Genomic DNA, 18,151 nt, shown 5'->3' with positions numbered 1-18,151 from the left:
GGTAGAACATGTTGTTAAGGTAGAACGTGTGTTAAGGTAGAACGTGTTAATTTTAATTTCAGTGATATATTAGTGCATAAGTTTTGAGTGTGGTATGGTTCCAGGATTGTATTATGGATCAAGGTCACGGGACCTGATTACACTCCCCCGAGTCAGGGGACCTGGCGAGATGTTTTCTTTGCATTTTTCAGAGTTCCGGAAAGCGCAGGGGACCGAGTCGTGGAATTCGAGAGAAGAAAGCAGTCCCAGCTCGCGAAGAAAAGGGGACAGCAGGAAACAGATGCGCACAACATTTTAAAACCTGCTGCTGGAAATACAATTTAAGAATTTCTGGAACTGGTTAATTATTTCACTGCTTGGTTGTAGTTAAAGGAAGCTCGTTTGTCTTCCATCATTTTAGCAGACATGTTGGCTGGATGACAATCCTTTAAAAATGTTAAAATTGTGTTACAAGCGGTGCAGGGGCATAGGACCCCCTCCATGCTTGACTTATTGTAAATATAAGTGATGCAGGGGTATTGGACCCCTTCGTGTATTGATTATTTTAATTAAATGTTGTTTTTTCTGTCAATAGATGCCTGCCGTACTACGATTCTCTCTGGGCAGGGGAGATGGAGGTGTCGGGGGATTAAGGATAGATTTAGTTAAATATAAGGGAAGGTTATTTGTGGAGGGGTCAGAATTTATTGCTCACTTTTGGCAAGGATACTACAAGCAAGTTTTAGTATCCGATGGGGGACTGTAAGAATTTGCAATAATTTTACAGTTCTGAAGATTAATTATTTTTGATTAAAGAATCCCTGGGCAATGTGCCTTTAAATTTCCTGGGATAAAAATGGCCGTCGGACCGCATGGCTGAAGACAAAAAAAAAGGACTTGGAAAGAGCAGCTTGTGTCTGTGAGAAAAGGACAATGGAGCAGTCAAAACTGCCAATCAAAGGGGAGTTTCCCACCCCCCTCCCTGCAGAGACAATCAATGTGTTTACAGAAACTGCTACTTTGTGTACACAAGGGAGTAACCACTTGAGACTGCAGTTTCAGTTGACCACAGAACAATGACTTTCTGTTTACAATACCTTCAAGGCTATTTACTCAAGCAATCAAGGAAATTGCTTTATTCGATGGCCCATCATGTGGTAAACCACTTTTATCGTTCACTATCGTTACACTATGGTTATCACTGTTATATCGTTACACTATGGTTATCACTGTTTACCCTGTTGTATCACTACACGAGGTCGCCTCTTGTCACACTGTTATACCTGGGCTGACCACTGCTGACTCCGCCCATGGCTCCACCTACTTGCCCAGGTATAAAGGTGGTCGACTGGCTGGTATTCCCCCTTGTTGGATCCGATCACCCACGAGGGTGGGCTCTGTTATTTAGCCAATAAAAACCTATAGTTACTGTCTTAACTCGTCGCTTTTCATTGGATGAATTGATAGGTATATCAATTTTATTGGCTAAATTTTGAAATGTCTTTAACGGAGCAGCCAAACGACCAGTCAGACGCCCAGCTACAACAGCCACAGCAGCCGGCCTGGCTGCGAGCCCTCCGACCGCCGTACCTGGATCTAAACCCACAGGCAGCAAACTCAGCCCTCGACTTCAAACACTGGCTGAGCTGTTTCGAATCCTACCTGGGAGAATCCGGCGTGCCTCAGAGATCCAAACTAAGAGTTCTGACCGCCCAAGTGAGCCCTAAAGTATTTGCACTCATCCAGGACCTTACTACATACGAGGCCGCCCTCAACCTGCTGAAAGAGCAGTACCGGAGCCCGGTAAATTCTATGTATGCCAGACATCTCCTAAGATCCCGCCCGCAACAGCCAGGAGAGTCTGTAGATGAATTTTTACGGGCGCTACAAACACTCGGCAGGGACTGTGACTTTAAAGCTGTAACAGCTGCAGAAAATACTGAAGAGAATATCCGCAATGCCTTCATGAAAGGCCTTCGGTCCGACTACTCACGGCAAAGACTGCTCGAATCAAAGGACCTCGACCTGAACACAGCTGCAGCCCTCGCTCGCTCTCTGGAAGTGGCCCATCGGGACCTCGAGGCGTATTCCAGGTACTGTGCTGCGCGACCCTGGGACTCGGGCCCGACCCCGACCGCAATACCCCTCGCACCGCCGCCTCTGGGACCTACCTCAGCGTCGGCGTCCCGGACCCGATCGGGACCGCCACCCCTGGTACCGGCTGCGACATCGGAGCCCCGCAACCGGGCCGCCGGCTGCTTTTTCTGTGGCCAGGCGAAACACCCGAGGGCGCGCTGCCCTGCAAGAAACGCGACCTGCTCCAACTGCCACAAGAAAGGCCACTTCACGAAGGCCTGCAGGGGGAAAGCCACAGATGCCAGCAGTGCCTCATGCGAGTTGTGGGGGCGGCCATCTTTCATCAAGGCCACAGATGCCAGTATCCCCTCGTGTGAGTCGTGGGGGTGGCCATCTTTGATCAAGGCCACCGACACCGGCAGTGCCTCATGTGAGTTGTGGGGGCGGCCATCTTCTCCGCCATTTTATGCAACGTCGTGGGCACCGCCATTTTGTTCACCACACTCGACCGCCACCTTGTCTCCAGACCCGACCACAGCCTCACCCGCAGACTACAGCAGCTCGCTCAGCCATACACTAGCCTCCGTCACACTGGACCAAGCTCGCCCGCATCACCTGTCCAAGTCCATGATGGATATCAAAGTAAACGGCCATGCCACGACCTGCCTGTTCGACAGCGGAAGCACGGAGAGTTTCATCCATCCAGACACGGTGAGCCACTACTCCCTCACTGTCCAGCCAACACGCAACCGGATCTCGATGGCGTCGAGGTCCCATTCAACAGACATCAGCGGATACTGTGTTGTGACCCTGTCGGTTAGGGGCACGGAGTATAAAAATTTTAAACTTCTCATCCTGCCCCAACTCTGCGCTGCCGTCCTACTAGGGCTGGATTTCCAATCCCACCTTCAAAGTGTCACTTTGGCATACGGTGGACCCCTCCCCCCACTCACAGTCGACAACCAACAGCCTTTAAACCGCCCACCGCGTACCACCTGCGGCCTATCCACCCTCAGGGTTCTGCCCCCCTCCCTGTTCGCAAATCTCACCCGCGACTGTAAACCCGTCGCTACCAAGAGCAGGCGGTACAGCGCCGGGGACAGAGCTTTTATTAGCTCTGAGGTGCAGCGTCTCCTGAAAGAGGGCATCATCGAGAGGAGCAACAGCCCCTGGCGTGCCCAGGTCGTAGTCGTTAAGACCGGCGATAAAAACTGCCTAGTCATCGACTACAGCCAAACCATAAACCGGTACACCCAGCTGGACGCATACCCCCTTCCCCGCATATCTGATATGGTCAATCAGATTGCACAGTACCGAGTATTCTCTACCATCGACCTTAAGTCGGCCTACCACCAACTCCCTATCCGCCCTGAGGACCGCCAGTATACCGCCTTCGAGGCGAATGGTCGCCTCTACCACTTCCTTAGGGTTCCCTTCGGCGTCACCAACGGGGTTTCGGTCTTCCAAAGGGAGATGGACCGGATGGTTGACCAGAACGGGCTGCAAGCCACGTTCCCCTATCTAGATAACGTCACCATCTGCGGCCGTGACCGGCAGGACCATGATGTTAATCTGGAGAGATTCCTCCGCACGGCCCAACGGCTGAACCTCACCTACAATAAGCAGAAATGTGTGTTTAACAGCTCGCGCCTTGCCATCCTCGGCTGCGTAGTAGAGAACCGAGTCATCGGCCCCGACCCCGAAAGAATGCGCCCACTCATGGAGCTTCCCCTCCTCCACTGTCCAAAGACGCTGAAGAGGACCCTGGGGCTCTTCGCCTACTATGCCCAATGGGTGCCGAATTATGCGGACAAAGCCAGACCCCTCATGAAGTCCGCCTCCTTCCCCCTGACGGCAGAAGCGTGCGCAGCCTTCTCCCTCATTAAGGGAGACATTGCTAAGGCCACAATGCACGCGGTGGATGAGTCTATCCCTTTCCAAGTGGAGAGCGATGCATCCGACTTCGCCCTAGCCGCAACCCTTAACCAGGAGGGGAGACCGGTGGCCTTCTTCTCAAGGACCCTCCAGGGCCCTGAGATCCAACACTCCTCGGTCGAGAAGGAGGCCCAGGCAATCGTGGAGGCTGTACGACGCTGGAGGCATTACCTGGCAGGCAAACGATTTACCCTCATCACCGACCAGCGTTCGGTCGCTTTTATGTTTAATAACAAGCTGAGGGGCAAAATCAAGAAGGACAAGACCTTGAGGTGGAGAATCGAGCTCTCCACCTATGATTATGAGATCTTGTACCGGCCTGGTAAACTGAACGAACCCCCAGGTGCTCTATCACGAAGTACATGCGCCAACGCGCAAATTGATAGACTGCAGACCCTCCACAACGACCTCTGCCATCCCGGAGTCACCAGACTTTACCACTTCATTAAGGCCCGCAACCTGCCCTACCCCATCGAGGAGGTCAGGACCATGACCAGGAACTGCCAAACCTGTGCCGAATGCAAACCGCATTTCTTTTGGCCGGACAGAGCAAGCCTGATCAAGGCCACCCGCCCCTTCGAGCGCTTGAGCATCGATTTTAAGGGGCCCCTCCTGTCCTCTGACCGTAATGTGTACTTCCTCAACATCATTGACGAGTACTCCCGTTTCCCCTTTGCCTTCCCCTGCCCAGGCATGACCAGTACCACGGTCATCAAATGCCTGAACGACCTCTTCGCCGTGTCCGGGTTCCCGAACTATATACATAGCGACCGGGGCTCCTCCTTCATGAGCGAGGAACTTCGCCAGTTCCTACTAGCGAGAGGTATTGCTGCAAGCAGGACCACCAGCTACAACCCCCGAGGGAACGGCCAGGTGGAAAGAGAGAACTCGACTGTCTCTAAGGCCGTTCTCTTAGCCTTAAAGTCCAAGGGCCTCCCAACCTTTTGCTGGCAGGAAGTCCTCCCGGCAGCGCTGCATTCCATCCGGTCACTGCTTTGCACTGCCATTAACGCCACCCCCCATGAACGAATGTTTGTTTTCCCCAGGAAGTCGACTACGGGAACCACGCTACCAACTTGGCTGACCTCTCTGGGGCCCGTCTTGCTGCGAAAGCACGCGAGGGCCCATAAAATGGACCCCCTGGTCGAGAGGGTGGACCTCCTGCATGCCAACCCCCAGTACGCCTATGTGGCATACCCAGACGGGCGGGAGGACACAGTCTCCTTACGAGACCTCGCACCCTCGGGCATCCCTGAGACACCACCGTTACCCCCCACCACCCCCCCAAATCCAGCCCAGGTAGACGGCATGCCGGAACCCCACGAGCCTTTGCCGACCACGCAGACACCAGCATTAACATCGGATACTGCATCACCGCCGCCGCTGCTGTGACGATCAGAAAGGCTTACGAGGCCTTCGGACAGACTGACATACCCGAACTGGTAGTACACTTCACCCCGCCGGACTCAAATCTAAACAAGGGGTGAATGTGGTAAACCACTTTTATCGTTCACTATCGTTACACTGTGGTTATCACTGTTATATCGTTACACTATGGTTATCACTGTTTACACTGTTGTATCACTACACGAGGTCGCCTCTTGTCACGCTGTTATACCTGGGCTGACCACTGCTGACTCCGCCCATGGCTCCACCTACTTGCCCAGGTATAAAGGTGGTCGACTGGCTGGTATTCCTCCTTGTTGGATCCAATCACCCACGAGGGTGGGCTCTGTTATTTAGCCAATAAAAACCTATAGTTACTGTCTTAACTTGTCGCTTTTCATTGGATGAATTGATAGGTATATCACATCACAAACAATGGACACATTTAAACTGCAACTTTATTCAAACCCACCCTAGACAACGGGGCAGTTGGATCCCTTTTGTTTTAGCCCAGAAACATCCGGAGCTGGATGGGCCCTAAAAGGGGGTATAAAAGATAGCTTCCCAGAAACTCTCTCTCTCTCTCTCTGGCCTTGCCTCTGTGTGCCTCTACAGCGTGGGAGTCTGTCTGTGGAAGCGAAACACCAGCAGTTTACTTTTAAAACACTGGGGTATTTTTCACTTTGGGGCAGTGAAGATCTAAGTTGGCAGGGCACGGAGCTGGCATTGCAGTGGTGAGCATATATTTTTCTGGCCTTCCACAAGGCAAATTAGGATAGGCATAGGGGTGGGAGTAAAAGTGGGAATTTCGTTAGAATTGTGATTTTAGTCGATTTCCCTCGTTGTGTCCGTTTTTCCTCCCCTATTTAAGTAAGACAGTGTTGCACCTAACAGAGAAGTGCAATGGTGAACACTGAATTCGGTATTTAAAACTGTATTAAAGAGAGGAGTAGCTGTTTTAAAGTACTGTATTTAAAAACTGTATTAAAAGGGGTGTTGCACCAAGCAAAGGAGTGCTGTGGTGAACGCTGTTAGCTGCTTTAAAGTAACTGTATTAAAGTGCTGTGTTTTTAAGTAAAAGCAACTAAGCTAAGGTGCTGTAGTGAGCAAAAAAGTGTTTTTAAGTAAAAAGTGCTGGATTTAAAATAAAAGCAGTGTTGCACTGAGCAGGGAGCCCTCTAGTGGACACTGAGTGTACTGCATGTATTAATCAAAGGAGAGTTGCACTGAGTAGGGAGCCCTCTAGTGGACACTAAGTGTACTGCGTTTAAGCAAAAGTGTTGTACCAGGCATAAGAGCCATATTGATTATTTTAAGTTGTTTCTTTCTTTTGTTTTCAATAAATACTGCTCTGTTTTGTACCCAAACCACGAGTCACGTTGTTTTCTGTCTACATCACCACCGAATAAGTCCGGGGGTCAGAACTCAGGAATAGGGGAGCACTTTGAAACCGCAAGGGGGTCCCTGGAGCAGCTCAGAGGCTTCTGACTGGCCAGAGACAAATAACCCCAGCCCCGCTGTTAATTCCTTACAGGTGCTTGGGTTGAAGTGCGCTCCTTGCACTGTTTGCGCTTGGCTTCTGCTTGCTCCCGGCGAAGAGACTCGAGGTGTTCGGCTTCTCCTCCACTTTGTGCGGTGTTGGGCCAGGGATTCCCAGATGTCAGTGGGGATGTTGCACTTTTTCAAGGAGGCTGTGAGGGTGTCCTTGAAGCGTTTCCTCTGCCCACCTGGGGCTCTCGTGCTGTGTTGGAGCTCCGAATAGAGTGCTTGTTTTGGGAGTCTCATATTGGGCATGCGGACGACGTGACCCATCCATCAGAGCTGATCAAGCGTAGTCAAAGCTTCGATGCTGGGGATGTTGGCCTGAGCGAGGACACTGATGTTGGTGCGCCTATCCTGCCAATGGATTTGCAGGATCTTGCAGAGGCAGCATTGGTGGTACCTCTCCAGTGCTTTGAGGTGCCTGCTGTACAAGGTCCATGTCTCTGAAGCATACAGGAGGGCGGATATCGGTACTGCTCTGTAAGCCATGAGCTTTTGAGGTCCTGGTCTTCAATCACTCTCTTCCTCAGGCGACCGAAGGCTACACTGGCACACTGAAGGCAGTGTTGGACTTTGTCATCGACGTCTGCCCTTGTTGACAGTAGGCTCCCGATGTATGGAAAGTGGTCCACATTGTCCAAGGCCTCGTAATGGATTTTGATAATCGAGGAGCAGTGCTGTGTGGCGGGGGCAGGTTGGTAGAGGACCTTTGTCTTACCGATGTTTAGTGTAAGGCCCATGCTGTCGTACACTTCGGTGAAGGTGTTGATGAAGGTTTGGAGTTTGGCCTCAGAGTGTGCACAGACGTAAGCGTCGTCTGCATACTGTAATTCGATGACAGAGGATGGGACGACCTAGGATTTGGACTGGAGGTGGCGGAGGTTGAACAGTTTCCCATTTGTTCTGTAGATTAGCTGCACTCCAGCAGGGAGCTTACTGAGGGTGAGATGGAGCATTACAGCCAGGAAGATCGAGAAGAGCGTTGGTGCGATGACCCCGGTCCGTACGTGAATTGGGCCTGTGGTGGATCCGTTGGACAGGATCACGGCTTGCATGTTGTCATGAAGCAGTCAGAGGATGTTGACAAACTTTTGAGTGCAGCTGAATTTGGCGAGGACACTCCATAATCCCTCATGGTTGACGGTGTCGAAGGCCTTCTCATCTCCGTCTTAAATGGGTGAACCCTTATTCTGAAACTATGCCCTCTAATTCTAGATACCCCCACTAGGGGAAACATCCTCTCAGCATCCGCCCTATCAATCCCCCTCAGAAATATGTTTCAATAAGATCACCTCTCATTCTTCTAAACTCCAACAGCTGAATATAACTCAGAGAAAGTAATGATCGAACTGTGTGCAGTTTCGGTCTCCTTACCTAAGAAAGGATATACTTGCCATAGAGGGAGTGCAGCGAACATAAGAACATAAGAAATAGGAGCAGGAGTAGGCCATACGGCCCCTCGGGCCTGCTCCGCCATTCAATAGGATCATGGCTGATCTGAATCTAGACTCACGTCCACTTCCCTGCCCTCTCCCCGTAACCCCTAATTCCCTTATCTGCTAGGAAAATGTCTATCTCCATTTTAAATTTATTTAATGTTGCAGCTTCCACAGCTCTCTGGGGTAGCAAATTCCATAGATTTACTACCCTCTGAGTGAAGAAATTTCTCCTCATCTCAGTTTTGAAAGGGCAGCCCCTTATTCTAAGATTATGCCCCCTAGTTCTAGTCTCACCCATCAGTGGAAACATCCTCACCGCATCCACCCGATCAAGCCCCTCACAATCTTATATGTTTCGATAAGATCGCCTCTCATTCTTCTGAACTCCAATAAGTAGAGTCCCAACCTACTCAACCTTTCCTCATACGTCAACCCCCTCATCTCTGGAATCAACCGAGTGAACCTTCTCTGAACCGCCTCGAGAGCAAGTATGTCTTTTATTAAATATGGAAACCAAAACTGCACGCAGTATTCCAGGTGTGGCCTCACCAATACCCTGTATAACTGCAGCAAGACTTCCCTGTTTTTATACTCCATCCCCCTTGCAATAAAAGCCAAGATTCCATTGGCCTTCCTGATCACCTGCTGCACCTGCATACTAACTTTTTGTGTTTCATGCACCAGGACCCCCAGATCCCTTTGTACTGTAGCACTTTGCAGTTTCTCTCCATTTAGATAATAACTTGCTCTTTGATTTTTTCTGCCAAAGTGCATAACCTCACACTTTCCAACATTATATTGCATCTGCCAAATCTCTGCCCACTCACTTAGCCTGTCTATGTCCTTTGGCAGGTTTTTTATGTCCTCCTCATGCACTGCTTTCCCTCCCATCTTTGTATCGTCGGCAAACTTGGATATTTTGCTCTCGGTCCCTTCCTCTAAATCGTTAATATAGATTGTAAAGAGTTGGGGTCCCAGCACTGACCCCTGCGGAACACCACTAGTTACTGATTGCCGGCCCGAGAATGAACCATTTATCCCAACTCTTTGTTTTCTGTTAGATAGCCAATCTTCCACCCATGCCAGTATATTACCCCCAATCCCGTGATTTTTTATCTTGATCAGTAATCTTTTGTGTGGAACCTTGTCAAATGCCTTTTGGAAGTCCAAATACACTACATCCATTGGTTCCCCTTTATCCACCCTGTATGTTACATCCTCAAAGGATTCGAGCAAATTTGTCAAACATGACTTCCCCTTCGTAAAACCATGCTGACTCTGTCCTATTAAATTATGTTTATCCAAATGCTCTGTTACTGTTTCCTTCATAATGGACTCCAACATTTTGCCAACCACAGATGTTAGGCTAACTGGCCTATAGTTTCCAGCTTTTTGTTTACTTCCCTTCTTAAATAAGGGTGTTACATTAGCAGTTTTCCAATCTGCCGGGACCTTTCCTGAGTCCAGGGAGTTCTGGAAAATGATCACCAATGCATCCACAATCCCTACCGCCACTTCTCTCAAGACCCTAGGATGTAGGCCATCGGGTCCAGGGGATTTATTCGCCTTAAGTCCCATTATTTTACTGAGTACCATCTCCTTAGTGATTTTAATCGTGTTTAGCTCCTCCCCCCCCCCCCCCGATTGCCCCCTGTTTGTCCAGTGTTGGGATATTTTTAGTGTCCTCTACTGTAAAGACTGATGCAAAATATTTGTTCAGCGTCTTTGCCATCTCCATGTTCCCCACCACTAGTTTCCCGGCCCCATCCTCTAAGGGACCAACGTTCACCTTAGCCACCCTTTTTCTTTTTATATAGCTGTGGAAACTCTTGCTGTCTGTTTTTATTTTTTTTGCTAGTTTACTTTCATAATCTATATTCCCTTTCTTAATTAATCTTTTAGTTATTGTTTGCTGGCTTTTAAATGCTTCCCAATCGTCTATCTTCCCACTAGATTTGGCTAATTTATATGCCCTTGTTTTCAGCCGAATACTATCCTTTATTACTTTACTAAGCCACGGATGGCTGTCTTTTCTTTTACTCCCCTTTTTCCTCAGTGGAATATATTTATCTTGAAAGATGTGAAATATCTCCTTGAATGTAAACCACTGCTCTTGTACTGTCTTACACTTTAATCTGTTTTCCCAGTCCACTTTAGTCAATTCTACTCTCATACCTTCATAGTCTCCTTTATTTAAGCTTAGTACGCTGGTTTGAGATCCAACTCTCTCACCCAGAACTGAATTTGGAATTCAACCATATTATGGTCACTCATTCCAAGGGGATCCTTTACTAGGACATTTTTTATTAATCCTGTCTCATTACACAGGACTAGATCTAAGATTGCCTGCCCCCTGGTTGGTTTAGTTACATACTGCTCAAGGAACCCATCCCTAATACACTCTATGAACTCTTCCTCAATGCTGCCATGCCCAATTTGATTAGTCCAGTCAAATCCCCCATGATTATAGCTGTTCCCTTATTACAAGCCCCAACTATTTCCTGATTTATACACCGACCAACAGAGTTGCAACTGTTAGGAGGCCTATAGACTACGCCCACTAGTGACTTTTTCCCCTTATTATTCCTTATCGCCACCCAAACTGTTTCACTATCCTGATCCTTTGACCCAATATCATTTCTGACTATTGCAGTGATTCCATCCTTGATTAACATAGCAACCCCACCTCCCTTTCCTTCCTGTCTGTCCTTCCTAATTGTCAAATACCCTTGTATGTTTAGTTCCCAGTCATGATTATCTTGCAGCCATGTTTCCATAATGGCCACCAGATCATACCCATGTGTAGTTATTTGCACCGTCAACTCGTCAATTTTGTTACGAATGCTGCGTGCATTCAGATAAAGAACTTTCAAATATGTTTTCTGACAATTTATTCCTGCTTTTACCCCTTTTACTACTTTACCTTTATCATTATACATTCCGTCCCTTCCTGACACGCTCTGGTTTTTAATTCCCCCACTGCTACCTTGCTCTATTGCCTTCTCCGCTGTCATTTATATTTTTCGCTCTCTTAAAACCTCCCCCCCACTAATTAGTTTAAAGCCCTCTCTTCAGGCCTAGTTATTCGATTCGCCAGGATTCTAGTCCCAGCACTGGCCAAGTGAAGTCCGTCCCAACGGAACAGCTCTCTCCTGTCCCAGTACTGATGCCAGTGTCCCAGGAAGCAAAACCCATTTCTCCCACACCAGTCTTTGAGCCACGCATTTAACTCTCTAATTTTATTTACCCTAGCCAACTTTGCACGTGGCTCAGGTAGTAATCCAGAGATTATTACCCTTGTGGTTCTGCTTTTTAATTTGGCCCCTAGCTGCTCAAACTCCCTCAGCAGAACCTCCTTCCTTGTCCTATCTATATCGTTGGTACCAACATGGACCACGACAACTGGATCCTCCCCTTCCCACTCCAAGTTTCTCTCCAGCCCAGAGGAGATGTCCTTAACCCTGGCACCGGGCAGGCAACACAGCCTTCGGGACTCTCGCTCTCGGCTGCAAAGAACTCTATCTATCCCCCTAACGATACTATCCCCTACCACTACAATATTTCATTTAACTCCCCCCACTTGAATGGCCTCCCGCTCCACGGTGCTGTGGCCAGGTTGCTCATCCTCCCCGCAGTCCCTGTTCCCATCCTTACAGGGAGTAAGAGCCTCAAACCTGTTAGACAAGAGCAAGGCTCCTCCAACACTACCTCCTGGATCCCCGTACCTGTATTCAATGTCGCTATTTACAAAGCCAAGTGCAACATACACTTCCTTAACCACTTGATAAACTTGGCCTGCCACCTTCAAAGATTTGTGAGTATGCACCCCAAGTCCTTCTGTTCTTGCACCCACCTCAAAATAGTAACATTTAGATTATACTGCCTCTCCATGTTATTTCTACCAAAGTGCATCACTTCACACTTATCTGCATTATATTGCAATGTGGACAACATGGACCACTTGTCATACCATGGGAGCCTACTGTCAACAAGGGCAGACATCGATGATGAAGTCCAACACCACCTTCAATGTGCCAGTGCAGCCTTCCGTCGCCTGAGGAAGAGAGTGTTTGAAGACCAGGACCTCAAACCCAGCACCAAGCTCATGGTCTACAGAGCAGTACTGATACCCGCCCTCCTGTATGCTTCAGAGACATGGACCATGTACAGTAGGCACCTCAAAGCACTGGAGAGGTACCACCAACGCTGCCTCCGCAAGATCCTGCAAATCCATTGGCATGATAGGTGCACGAACATCAGTGTTCTCGCTCAGGCCAACATCCCCAGCATCGAAGCTTTGACCACGTTCAATCAGCTCCGATGGATGGGCCACATTGTCCGCATGCCCAATACGAGACTCCCAAAATAATCGCTCTACTTGGTGCTCCAACACAGCAAGAGAGCTCCAGGTGGGCAGAGGAAACGCTTCAAGGACACCCTCAAAGCCTCCTTGAAAAAGGGCAACATCCCCACCGACACCTGAGAATCCCTGGCCCAAGACTGTACAAAGTGGAGGAGAAGCATCCGGGAAGGTGCCGAACACCTCGAGTCTCTTCGCTGGGAGCAAGTGGAAGCCAAGCGCAAAAAGCAGAAGGAGCGCCCTTCAACCCAAGCACCCCACCCGCCAGTCCCTTCAACCACCGTCTGCCCCACCTGTGACAGAGGCTGTAGGTCCCGCATTGGACTCATCAGTCACCTGAGAACTCATTTTTAGTGTGGAAGCAGGTCATCCTCGGTTCCGAGGGACTGCCTAAGAGAAGATTGTATCTGCCATGTGTCTGCCAATTTCACCAGTCTGTCTATGTCCTCCAGAAGTCAGCTACTATCTTGATCAATACTTACTATGTTGCCACGTTTTGTATCAACTGCAAACTTCAAAATTGTACTCCGAAAGCCCAGGTTCAGGTCATTTATAGATAACAAGAAAAGCAATGGTCCTAATACTGACCCCTGGGGTACCTCACTGCCTACTACTCTCCAGTCAGAAAAACATCTGTTCACCACTAATCTCTGCCTCTTATCATATGAACCGATGAACCTATGAAAATGATGGGCAGGAAATGACCATTCTGGTCCATCAAGCCTGCCCCATATAGTTGTCATACTTGAAGCATCATGATTAGATACCCATACCCAGCAGCAGCCAATGGATCTCCTGGGAGAGGCAAAAAAAAAACATTTTAGCCAATTTTGTATCCAAGTTACCACCGTCCCTCTAACACCATGTGCTTCTATTTTCTGAAATAGTCTGTTCTGAGATACTTTATCAAATGTCTTTTGAAATTCATGGGCTAGAAATTCGGCTCCATAGCGCCCAATTTTTGGGCACTATGGGTGACGAAAATGGCGTCCGTGCTGTGCGTGCACACTTCTGGGGTGTGCCACGCCAGACGGCATCTTGCTGAGGGCAGTAGGACAGGCGTTAGGAGCGTGCCCCAGAAGTATGTAGAGTAGGTAGATTATGACGTCAATCAACATGCAACACTGATTTGAAGCCAGCGCTATCATTTTCGTTCTCAACGCTGGAGCTAACAGTCTGTCTTAACCTCGCACAGCTGAACATGCGTTCAGCAGCAGCAAGGATCCCCACCAGCAATATTTAAAGGAATCAGCAACCAATCTAAGGTTAGTTGCTGATTAATTTCTACTGGCTCTGTATAAGTTTGTGGAAGTGATTGGAGCTTTCTAGGGTTGTTTAAAGTTGGAGAGGTGACAGGGGGGTGGTGCTGCAAGTGGAGAAAGCCTTGGTTCTGAATTTAAGGGTTGTGGTCAGACAACTTGCTCCCAGTCATGGGTGCTGTAGTTGTTTTCCCCTTTAGCCTACAGCATGACAGGGAGATGGAGCAGTGTCAGTGAAGAAGAGGATAAGCTGCTCACAGAGGGAGGAGGAGGAGGTGGGGAGAAGGTTATTGCGGAAAATAAAAGCTCATGGTGTAGGGGGTAACATATTGGCATGGATAGAAGATTGGCTAGCTAACAGGAAACAGAGAGTCGGCATAAATGGGTCATTTTCTGATTGGCAAGATGTAATGAGTGGTGTGCCACAGGGATAAGTGCTGGGGCCTCAACTTTTTATAATTGATATAAATGACTTGGATGAAGGGACCGAAGGTATGGTTGCTAAATTTGCTGATGACACAAAGATAGGTAGGAAAGTAAATTGTGAAGAGGACATAAGGAGGTTACAAAGGGATATAGATAAGTTAAGTGAGTGGGCAAAGATCTGGCAAATGGAGTATAAAATGTGGGAAAATGTGAAGTTGTCCCTTTTGGCAGGAAGAATAAAAAAGAAGCATATTATCTAAATGGTGAGAGATTGCAGAGCTCTGAGATGCAGAGGGATCTGTGTGTCCTAGTGCATGAATCACAAAAGGTTACTATGCAGGTACAGCAAGTAATTAGGAAAGCTAATAGAATGTTATCGTGTATTGCGAGTGGAATTGAATACAAAAGTAGGGAGGTTATGCTTCAGTTATACAGGGCATTGGTAAGACCACATCTGGAGTATTGTGTACAGTATTGGTCTCCTTATTTAAGGAAGGATGTAAATGCATTGGAAGCAGTTCAGAGAAGGTTTACTAGACTAATACCTGGAATGGGCGGGTTGTCTTATGAGAAAAGGTTGGACAGGCTAGGCTTGTATCCGCTGGAGTTTAGAAGAATAAGAGGTGACTTGATTGAAACATATAAGATCCTAAGGGGTCTGGACAGGGTGGATGTGGAGGGGATGTTTCCTCTTGTGGGAGAATCTAGAACTAGGGGTCACTGTTTAAAAATAAGGGGTCACCCATTTAAGACAGAGATGAGGAGAATTTTTTTCTCACAGAGGGTCGTGGGTCTTTGGAACTCTCTTCCTCAGAGGGCGGTGGAAGCAGAGTCTTTGAATATTTTTAAGGCAGAGGTAGATAGATTCTTGGTAAGCAAGGGGGTGAAAAGTTATCAAGGGTAGGCGGGAATGTGGAGTAATCAGATCAGCCATGATCTTATTGAATGTCAGAGCAGGCTCGAAGGGACGAGTGGCCTACTCCTGCTCCTAATTTGTATGTTTGTATGTATGTTCGTAAGGCCTCTCAGCAGATGGTCTTACCTACCTAGGATCATCCGAGAGCAATTCTCTTACCTCAGCCTGAGCCAGGAGCAGTGGGTAAGGTGTCTGCACTTTACAAAGAAAGCACTCACAAAACTTTGCCACCTCTTGTAACCAGACCTGCAGCCTCACACCAGGGCAAGGGTAGCGCTGCCCATGGCTGTGAAGGTGACTATGGCCCTGAATTTCTTCATGTCGGGATCCTTCCAGGCTGGAGCAGGCGACATCTATATGTAAGGCTCGCAAGAATTTCGGAAAATTACTACAGCCCCCGAAGATCATTTTTGATTAAAGAAAACCTGGGTGGAATATACCTTAAAAACCCAGGGTATCAAAATGGCTCTCAGGCCTCGTGGCAGAAGACAAAGACAGCCTCTCCCATCGCAGGCTGACAAAAGGATTTGAAAACACCAGCCTGTGTGAATGCATGAAGTACTTGAAACTGTCAATCAACTGCAGTTTAGGAAGTTTCACCCACAGGACAAAGGATGTTTGTTTACAGAACTCTCTACAATGTTGACTCAAAGGCTTAAGTACTCAAAGCTGTCAATCAGTTGCAGTTGGGCGGTGACCACAGGACAATGGTTTGTTTACAAACCACTTGAGTGCTATTGACTGAACATTTTGTATTAAGCACAAACCAGTTAAAATGAATGGGTAATACATGCCAAACCCATTACAGTCAATAGGGACAGATCGATTCCCTTTTGTATAGCCCAGATACATCCAGATTTGGGCGCCAAGATAATGGCTCCCAGCGGGGTATAAAGATAGCCCCTCAGGAAGCCATTTGCTCTCTCTCTGCTGCCTTGCCTCTGTGCTCTGCCTACAAAGGAACAGCTCAACAACTCGCCCAAAGAAGTGGAATACCAGCAGTTACTTTTCAATTACTGGGGTATCTCTACTTCGGGGCAGTGAAGAATCCAAGGCAGGACCGCAGGGGCACAGAGCAGGCGTTGACTGGTGAGCATAGATTTTCTGGCCCATTACAAGGCAACCTAGATAGGTATTAGGGGTGGGAATTAAAGGGGAATTTTGTTAAATTGTAATTTTAGTCAATTTTCCCTCGATGTGTCCGTTTCTCCTCCCCTATTAAGCAAATGTGCTGTATTAAGCAAAGGTGTGCTGTATTAAGCAAAGGTGTGCTGTATTAAGTAAAAGAGTGCTGTATTCATCATTATTTTCAAGTTATTTCCTTTTATTTCAATAAATACTGGTCTTCTTTGCACCCAACCACGAGTCTCGTTTTGTCTACATCGCTACTGAAATAAGTCCGGCGGTCAGAACCAGAGAAGGGGAGCGATTCGAAACCACACGGGGCTCTGGAGCAGCTCAGATACTTCTGACTGGCCAGTGACAATAACCCCAGAACATCCCCCATTTCTACATATAACATCTCCCAGTTTGCCATCCACTGCTGCATAAGAGAGGTGACAGATGCTCTTTATGCAAAGAGAGGAAACTTCATTGTCTTCTAGCTGAACAGTGAGAGCAGGCAGAGTGTGCACATGTCTTTGCCAGGATAGCAGGCTTCCCCATGGTGCAGGGCGCCATCGACTGCAGGCATGTGGCTTTGTGGGCGTCGCATCTAAATGCTGAGATGTACCGCAACCGCAAAGGTTTCCACTTGCTGCATATACAGTTGGTGTGTGACCATGGTCATGATGGTGAATGTCCGGTAATCTGCCAGCTGTCATGATGGTTTTATTATGCGCCAGTCCGCTGTTCCCACAGTCTTTGAGCCACCATGTCAAACCAGAGGTTGGCTGCTGGGCGACAAGGGTTATCCCTTAACCACCTGGCTCATGACTCCGCTCCGCAACCCAACCACATGCGACCAGCATGCGTACAACGGGAGCCATACTCCCACACAAAACATCATAGAGCAGACCATTGGGACTTGAAGCAACAGTTCCGCTGCCTGGACCACTCTGGAGGAGCCTTGCAGTATTCAACAGAGCGCGCCTCAAGATTCGTCGTGGTCTGCTGCATGCTCCACCACCTCGCTATCATGAGGGCACAGCCCTTACCTCCTGGCATACGACGACCAGCTGAGTAGGAGGAGGAGGAGGTGGAGGAGGAGAAAGAGGAGAAGGAGGAGGAGTGTGGGAGAAAACGTATTAAACATTAAGGCATGCTGGGATACTTGACCACTTTACTAATTGAACAAAGGACACTAATCTAGTTAAAACTAAAAGAACTGCTAACTGCCATAATGAAGTCAAGCTGACCTTTTGGCTTAGGACATCTGGTGATAAAATGTGAACATGTTAATCTGTTTCTTGAAATGTAATGTAAGCTAATCACCTGAAGTTGTTTACCTTGCTGTATAACTATGAGTGCTGTACATTAGTAATTTAGAGTGCTGGTGGGCAGTAGGGACTGCTGCAGACTCTCCGTGATATCATGTAATAAATTCCTAAAGCGAACCATGAAGTCTCCGTCTGATAGTTAATTTCCTCGACAGAATTTGGCGTAGTCTGGCAGGATCCCTAACAACGGGATCTAAAAGAACTAAGAAGGTCTAAGTTGGGTATAGCGTTGACCTTGTATATCACTTGGACCGCTTAGGCTCCAATTAGACAAAGGAAATTTAAAAAGGGACTCTCCTAAAAATAAAAGGAAAGTGCCCGGTGCCTCCCAGCTGAAAGGGGAAGAGCACCTAGCGCGTCCCAGCTGAAAGGGGGACGGCGCGCGGTTGCCTAGT

This window comes from Somniosus microcephalus, chromosome 7 (genome assembly GCF_052327205.1).
Source record: "Somniosus microcephalus isolate GS21.2 chromosome 7, FLI_Smic_1.0, whole genome shotgun sequence".
Taxonomy (NCBI): domain Eukaryota; kingdom Metazoa; phylum Chordata; class Chondrichthyes; order Squaliformes; family Somniosidae; genus Somniosus; species Somniosus microcephalus.
The sequence above is the reverse complement of the archived record's forward strand: the minus strand, read 5'-3'. Positions refer to the sequence as shown.